We start from the raw sequence: 8,473 nt of genomic DNA on the forward strand, positions 1-8,473 counted from the left end.
GGAAGACACATTCCTCATCTAATGTCATCAGTTCAGATTCATCAACAGAAGCTGACAGTTTCACAGAGAGGACTCAGACCCTGCTGACCTGGGACGGACCGTGGAAAAACCACAGAAGATGATCCTTAGTGTCAGTGGGGGGGTCACGACTCCCCGTGGAAAACAAGGGAGCAGATGACAGAAAACATCCTCCAGAAAGCAGCTCCACACTCAGACTGAGTTTATAGAGGCTGACAGGACTGAGGTTCAGTCACAACAATTGATAAAGGGGATATCCCATGATGCACTGGGATCCTTTTCAGTCTTTATGTAGATTTATCAGCCTCTTTTATTTCATGTTTGTGTTTTTTTTCTCTTCATTAATCTGTAATTTAAAAATCTGGAGTTCAAAATGTTTTTTTCTCATCTTCAGGAAGCGACACAGAAATCTGACACGTTTTTCTGCAGCTGGAGATCCTAAATGTGTCAGGATGGAGGTCAAACATCTTTGATGGTTAAATCAAGGATTATTTTAAATGTTTTCTTTGTGGATGTTCTGTACTCCACCACTTCTCTTTGTCCTTCTTGCTTCACCTCAGAACTGCTGCTCCATATCCTCAGACAATGAAGAAAACTGAATTTTACATTAAGTCAAACTATTATGATCTAAACCAATCAAAGCTGCTGCTGTTAAGCTGCTGACAGAAATGTTTCCATTCTGCAGGTTTACCTCAGGTTCCTCTCCTCTCTCTCACATTGTGGTAAGTGTTGAGTCACTTAAAAAACTGTCATAATCTATGTATATTTGTGCAAACATGAGCTCTAAAAAGAAAACTGGAGAGATTTTAAGGCAACAGAGAAGACAAGTTTGATGAACTTTTGCTCCCACAGTCGATGCAGCAGAGACAGAAACCGTCACTGAAGCCTTCATCACATCACAGGCAGAGAAAGGAGGCAAAAACTTCTCATCTCCACTTTTATCTTCTGCTTCATTTTGTTCTCAAGACTCCAAATAAAAGTTTGATTTTGTGTTTTGACAGGGAACAATACTACATTTGAAAGAATATCACAAATCTGTAAACTTCCAGCTTAGCCAAATGGTTGAAAACATTTTGAAAAAATGTATGTTTAAAAACCTTGTTTTTATGAAATGCTTCCCCAAGGCATGAAATAACTGTTTTTATTGATATTTTATCTTCGATGGGTTGTTAAAAAAAATCGTTCTTGTGTCAAAAACATAAAGAAAATCCTGTCCTGATAAACAGAAACAGTTTATAAAAGCTTGAAGATTAAAAACTAAACTCAGACTGCAGGACACAGTCTCCCTGCTCTGCTCCATTCTGATCGTCCATAACTATGATTGATCCATGAACGTCTTTGGTCTGAGCTGGAATCTGAATCTAAACTGGACTGATGGATAGACCTGACATTGCTGGTGATTTTGTTGTACTGCTAATGTTAGCTAGGGGGGCTATAAGACAGAGGGGGAGTTTGTACACAGATGGATTATGGGAAGGAGACGGCCTGAATCTGTACCACCATCCTGCCTCAGACGCGAATTACTAATAAACTTCTGTTGCTCTGGAGAAACTATGTCCTAGAAAACAACACAGTTTTTTTACATTTTTATTTTTTCTAAAAACAGCATCAACATCATCATCATCATCATCAAAAGACCAATGGGAACAGTTTAGAAGTAGATCAGAAGATGATCAGAGTGGGATTTTAACAACCTGTCATCCACAGATAAGGGATGGAGGCACATTTGTTTGATCTAATTAAGCCCGTTTGGACTCTGGCGCTCCACGCGCTGGATGAATAGTGGCGTTTGGAGGAAGTGCGGCTGCGCAGTCCGTCACTGAACACCGTCACTGCCTGGACCTCTTTCTGGGTCCTAGTGCCCTAAAGGTTACAGCTCCTGGTTCCACAAGAAAAAAGTCCATTCTAGAGGCCACTCTGACGTCATCATCATCAAAGACAGCGTTACCTAGCAACCATACCAAGACCATAGCAGCTATAGAGGGAAACACAACAAACCATCAACGGCGGTTAAAGCAGTCAGACGTTTGTTCTGCAGCTCAGCAAAAATCTCTGCTTTAGGTTTTGGGGAGAAAAACAAAGGAAAACACACGGAGAAGGATTCTGCAAAGGAAATCCCAAGTTCTATTGGTAAGTCAGCGTCCTGGAAACATGCTTTGTTGGTTCTGAAGTGGCATGAATGCAGACTTAGATTGGTTTGTTTCCTTGGATTCTTCAGATTGATTCAAGCTGTAAATGTTGTCAGCATAAAGCAAGTTTGGACTAAACTAAAGCAGAAAGTGGCTTTGAAGATGGTCAGGAGAAATGAGGGCTTTTTTCAGGAATTCTTGGAAGAGGAGGACTTCTCCAAACAACCAGAATCTAGGAGGAGGTTTTTTCAGCATTGAGATCAGGATTTAGCATGAGCTTCAATCCCATTTTTGTTCAATCCAAATGTTTACCGTCATATTCAGGAGTTCAACTCTGAAAGCCACCATGACATCATAGACATTAAAGAGCCTGTTACCTAGCAACCAAACACAACAAACTGTAGACTATTCAAACTGGACATTTTGGGGCAACAATTCTTTTCTAACTCAAGTTTTGATGAAAAATCCAAATGATGGAAACAGATTGTGTAAAGGAAATGAGGATATATTGGTGAGTCACAGTCCTGGAAACATGAGTTGTGCTCTGATGAAGACGCCTGATCCAAATGTGGATTTTTGAAATGTTCTTCATGAGATTCAAACTGATTGAAGCTTTGAATTAAAGGTGTCAACACATTTCTGCATTGGATTCATTCTGTTTCAGTGTCTAAGGTTGGTTTTGTGGCAGAAACCAAGTTTTTGTTGAACAGTAGCGTTTGAAAAAGCAGAAAGTGGCTTTGAAGATGGTCAGGAGAACTTCTTTGAAGAGGAGGACTTCTCCAAACAACCACAACCTTAGAGGAAGTTTTCTGAGCATTCATAGAATGCTTTTACAATGACTCATCATTTTCCACAAGAAGCTAATGAGTTTTTCCAAATGCATGCTGTATATTCTTAGTTATAGCTTGGAAAGCACTTTGTGGGATTTCCCTGGAAAACCTGCTTTATCAATCATTTTGGTCTCTTTTTCTTCTTCTATCTTCTTCTATCCTTCAATCCATTTTCGTCCCCCATAATTCTGTCACCAGAACGTTTGAAGGGACGACGTAAAACCCCACCCTTTCCTGTGCAACATCATATCCTGTCCCTGCAGTCAGATGTTTGATGTGTTGAGGGTCCAGGCTGTGAAAATACCAACAGTCATGATGCTCGCCAGAAAAACCTGGGACCCTGTTCTCTAGAAACACACACCATTTCTGTAATTGTCACTAACAGGAGGAATGTAATCTGGCCAAAACGCAAACGAAGGACTTTAAAAGAGATAAACATCTCCTCTGCACTTTTCCAGAAACAGAAGGTAAATGAAAATATTATTGCTCCTAGACCTCTTAAGTTAGCACTTTTAAATGTCAGGTCTTTAGCAGGAAAAATTTTTAATTAATTATTTTATCACTGAGAACAAAGTTGATTTTATGTTCTTAGTTGAAACCTGGTTAGATGAGAACAGCAGTGGAGCCGTTCTCACAGAGTCAGCACCTCCCAACTATGGTGTTATTAGTAAAGAAAGAACAAGCAGAAAGGGAGGGGGGGTTGCAGTTTTGTTTAATGAAATGTTTCAGTGTAAAAAGTTATCTTTTGGAAGCTTTCCATGTTTTGAATATGTAGCCATACAGCTGAAGGCCTCACTCAAAACCATATTCATAAATATCTACCGCCCCCCCTACATACTGTGCAGAATTTAACACAGAGTTTAGTGAACTGCTGTCCATAGTTTGTCTTGATTTTGACTGTATAATCATGGCTGGAGATTTTAACATCCATTATGGAAATCTTGAGAACAAAGGGACTAAGGACTTGATAAACACTCTGGACAATTTCGGATTGACTCAACATGTAACACAGCCCACACACAACAGGGGGAATATTCTTGATTTATTGATCTCCAAAGGTCTGAACATCACTAAGGTTACTGTATGTGACTTAGGTCTGTCTGATCACAGCTGTGTTTCCTGTGAGAGCATTATTCCAGTATACACAAATGTTTTAAGGGAGGAGATCACAAAACGGTATATAACTGAAAATACTAGTGAGATGTTCAATCAGATGTTCTCCCTGACTCCTCCCCTCTCAGGGAATTCAGTCAACGAACTTGTTAACAGCTTTAATTCCAACATGTCAAATATCATGGATAATATTGCTCCTAGTAAGGTGAAGGTGATCTCTGGTAGGAAAAAATCTCCATGGAGAAATTCCATTATTGTAAACAATGGAAAAAGAGAATGTCAGAAATTTGAACGCAAATGGAAAAAATTTAAACTACAGGTAGATTATGACATTTATAAATAGAAACTTCACTTATATAATTTACAACTGTGCAATGCAAGAAAGTCCTATTTTTTGGAAATTATTAACAAAGACTCCCATAATGCTCGGGTCCTATTTAATATAGTCGACAGGTTGACAAAACCCCCTGTGTCAGTGGCACCAGAATTTTACTCCATCAAAGGCTGTAATGACTTTGCCAAATTCTTCAGGGACAAAATCAAAAACATTAGCCAAACAATAGTTTCATCAACTACAAGTTCAAGATATGAACCCTATCCACTAGAAACCAGTATTAATCCAATGGCTCAGTTTCAACCCATAAACAGTAAAAAACTTCTGGACATTCTATCGCAACTAAACTCCTCCTCTTGCTGTCTGGATATTCTACTCACAAGCTTTTTCAAAAAAGTCTCAAAGACATTGGAACCAGACCTGCTCCAGACTGTCAACTTCGCGTTAACATCTGGCGTTTTCCCAGATCCACTGAAAACAGCTGTAATTAAACCTCTTCTAAAAAAGGACAGTCTAGACAAAACTCAAATAAACAACTATAGACCAATATCAAACCTGCCATTTTTAAGCAAGATTATTGAAAAAGCTGTTTTCTATCAGCTAAATTAATTTCTAATAAAAAACAACTGCTATGATGTCTTCCAGTCCGGCTTTAGACAGAATCACAGCACTGAAACTGCCCTGATCAAAGTGATTAATGACATACGTTTGAGTACAGACAGTGGGAATATGTCAGTGCTAGTTCTACTGGACCTCAGTGCTGCGTTTGATACAGTCGACCATGCAATACTACTCAGACGACTGGAAAGCTGGGACGGTCTCACTGGGCCAGTATTAAACTGGTCCAAAACGTACTTAGAAAACAGGAAATATTTTGTGTCCATTGGTAACTTCACTTCTGAGTCAATAGAAATTACATGTGGAGTACCCCAAGGCTCCATCCTGGGACCACTTTTATTTAACATCTACATGCTCCCACTGGCCCAAGTGATAAAGAACAACAACATTAGCTACCATAGTTATGCAGATGATACACAGATATATATTAAACTGACACCAGGCGACCGAGAACCTGTACAGGCTCTTGGTAAATGCATTGAGGACATTAATGACTGGATGTGCCATAATTTACTTCAGCTAAACAAAAAAAAAAACTGAGGTTATTGTCTTTGGGGCTAAAGAAAAAAGGTTGGACATCATTATAGAGCTTCAATCTATTCAACTAAAAACTACCAACCAGGCCAAAAACTTGGGTGTATTGATAGACACAGACCTAAATTTTGATAAACACATTAAGGCAGTCACAAAATCAGCCTATTATCATCTCAAAAATATCTCAAGGATTAAAGATCTGATGTGTAAGCAGGACCTGGAGAAACTAGTGCATGCTTTCGTCTTCAGTCGACTTGATTACTGTAACAGTGTGCTTACAGGACTACCAAAAAAATCCATCAGGAAACTACAGCTCATTCAGAACTCTGCCGCTCGGGTTCTCACAAGGACCAAGAAAGTGGACCACATTAGTCCAGTTCTGAGGTCTTTACACTGGCTACCTGTCTGTCAGAGGATAGACTTTAAAGTCCTGTTACTAGTTTATAAAGCTTTGAATGGTTTAGCACCAAAATACATGGCTGACCTCCTGACCCAGTATGTACCAACCAGACCTCTCCGCTCTTCTGGATCGGGTCTTTTATCAGTCCCTAGAGCCAGAACTAAACATGGGGAAGCTGCATTCACTTTCTATGCTCCACAGATCTGGAATAGACTTCCAGAAAACATTAGATCTGCTGAAAACACTCAGTGTCTTTAAATCCAGGTTAAAAACTCACCTGTTCACAGCAGCATTTAATTAATATGTATTCAAAAGTTTATGTCCGTACTATTATTTATGCTTGTTTTAAATTCAAATCTTGTTTACTATCTTTTAATTTTATTTTAATGATCACATTTTTACTATTTGTTTTTAATTGTTTCTTTTAATTTTTATGTAAAGCACTTTGAATTGTCTCTGTACATGAATTGTGCTATATAAATAAATTTGCCTTGCCTTGCCTTGCCTTCTAAGTTCCAGCTTGGTGAGTGTGCAGGTAGCCATGGCAACCACTTTCCAGGTCAAAGGGAGGACCACGGCCATCCAGTCTCCAGGCTTTTGGATTGATTTGTATTTGATAAACATTTGTTTCCCACATTTTAATAGTAGAATTCAACACGGGACATAAAGTGGATTGTAAGAATAGGAACAAAAATAGGAACAACAAAATAATACTCCTCTTGTTGTTACAGTGAACCCAACGGAGGACACTTTGGACCGCTGTCCATTCACCTGTTCTGCATAAGCGGACTGCCGGACTCATGAGAACCGTGTCTCTTGGGAGATTCGTATCTCAAAGCCGGAGAGGCATTGGGACGGGTGGAGTCACATGCAATGAACAAGCACAATTCATCAATCTGTGGACCGTTTATCATCATTTTTTCTTTTTAAACACTGACCCCCAGAGGTGTCCATAGATTTATGTTCAAAAGTGTCTCACATTCTAGAGATTTTTCATTTCTCTCTATTTCTGACACAGAATCTGAACAGTTCAAACGTTTAGTTCAAAATTATCCAAAGCAGAGAAATCCCTGAAAACAAACATTTCTCTTCTTTCAGGAACTCTTTTGACTTTCCAGAACTCTGCTGTGTCTCCAACATCACCCCCCCCCCCCCCCTCCGGTCTCTGGACTCTGTGGAGGAGAGTTCTGCTTTCAGAGACGCTGTAGAAGGACAGAACACCTGCTCTGTGATCCAGGTCCACTCCTCCTCTGGAGGAACCAGGAGCTGAGATGGAGGTGAACATGCTGTTGTGGAGAAATGAGAAACTGTCTGGAAAACAATGGAATGACCAAGATTTAGCATTCAAACCAAATCTACTGGCATTTCCAGATCTGCTGGTGTTCTTGAATGCCACTGCTCCAAAAACATCAAATTTTTCCCCAGAACAGGCCTCGGTGTGAAGGTCTTCCTGCACTGAGGACAGCTGTGGACGTTCTCCTCTGCATCCCACAGTCCTTGAAGACACTTCCTGCAGTAGCTGTGTCCACAGGGAATAGTCAGCGGATACCTCTTTGCCAATTTTGCAATATGCTTATCGCTGGTCTCATTGGTTCTTCCCAATTCAAGAGGGTTAGCATCAAGAGGGATGCATCCTGTTGCTCTGTATTTGGTAACCTTTACCTTTATCTCCTCCAAAATAGCAGACTTATTTTCCACAGACAATCCGGTGATGCTGTTTTAAGTGCGTTAGCAGATTAGATGTTTTACAGCGCCATACGCTGTGTTTGACTTATCCAACTGTCTTTTCCCTTCATGGATGCTCACAACAAATCAAGTGTTCCCACACAGGAGAGTGTAAGGAGATGGGTGGGTCCTCAGGTTCTGGTCTCACGTCTGCATTACCCGTAGTGCTATAGTTGACATGCTAACTGTTCATTCATTCATTTTCTGTTCCGTTTTTGTCCCTTTCGGGGTCACGGGGCTGCTGGAGCCTATCCCGGCCACTTATGGGCGAAGGCAGGGGACACACTGGACAGGTCGCCAGTCTGTCGCAGGGTAGAATGTCCACAATCACACACTCATTCACTCTCACACTCACACCTAGGGACGATTTAGAGTTGCCAATCAACCTATGATGCATGTTTTTGGACGGTGCATACACGGGGAGAACATGCAAACTCCACACAGAAAGGTCCCCCTTTGATGTTGTTTTTCATGTCCGCCAGCCAGGACTTGAACCGGGGTCTTCTTGCTGAAAGGCAAGAGCGCTAACCACTGCGCCACCGTGCAGTGCACAGACATGCTAACTGTCTGTTACCTAATGCGGCGAAAACTCGCGGTTAACATAAGTTCCGTCTCGGCGTAAAGTTAATATATTGGGAGGACAAAAACAAAAAAATAAACAACATACCGAAAACTTTGTACCGTTTTGTACCGAAAACGGTACAAAGGTGAACCGAACCGAAAGTGCCATTCCGAAATGTTTTGGTACAACTACGTGTACCGTTACACCCCT

At 40.6% G+C, this 8,473-nt stretch overlaps 2 protein-coding genes across 2 annotated transcripts in view; one reads left to right on the plus strand and one right to left on the minus strand.

The window, feature by feature from the left end:
* The window catches only part of LOC144987947 (uncharacterized), a 199,156-nt gene that overhangs the window by 179,909 nt on the left and 10,774 nt on the right, over positions 1-8,473 (plus strand). The gene's annotated exons all lie outside the window — the stretch shown is intronic.
* The window catches only part of LOC144986863 (uncharacterized), a 307,472-nt gene that overhangs the window by 77,575 nt on the left and 221,424 nt on the right, over positions 1-8,473 (minus strand). The window lies entirely within an intron of this gene.

This window comes from Oryzias latipes, chromosome 2 (genome assembly GCF_053564925.1).
Source record: "Oryzias latipes strain Hd-rR chromosome 2, Olatipes_Hd-rR_3.1".
Classification (NCBI taxonomy): Eukaryota; Metazoa; Chordata; class Actinopteri; order Beloniformes; family Adrianichthyidae; genus Oryzias; species Oryzias latipes.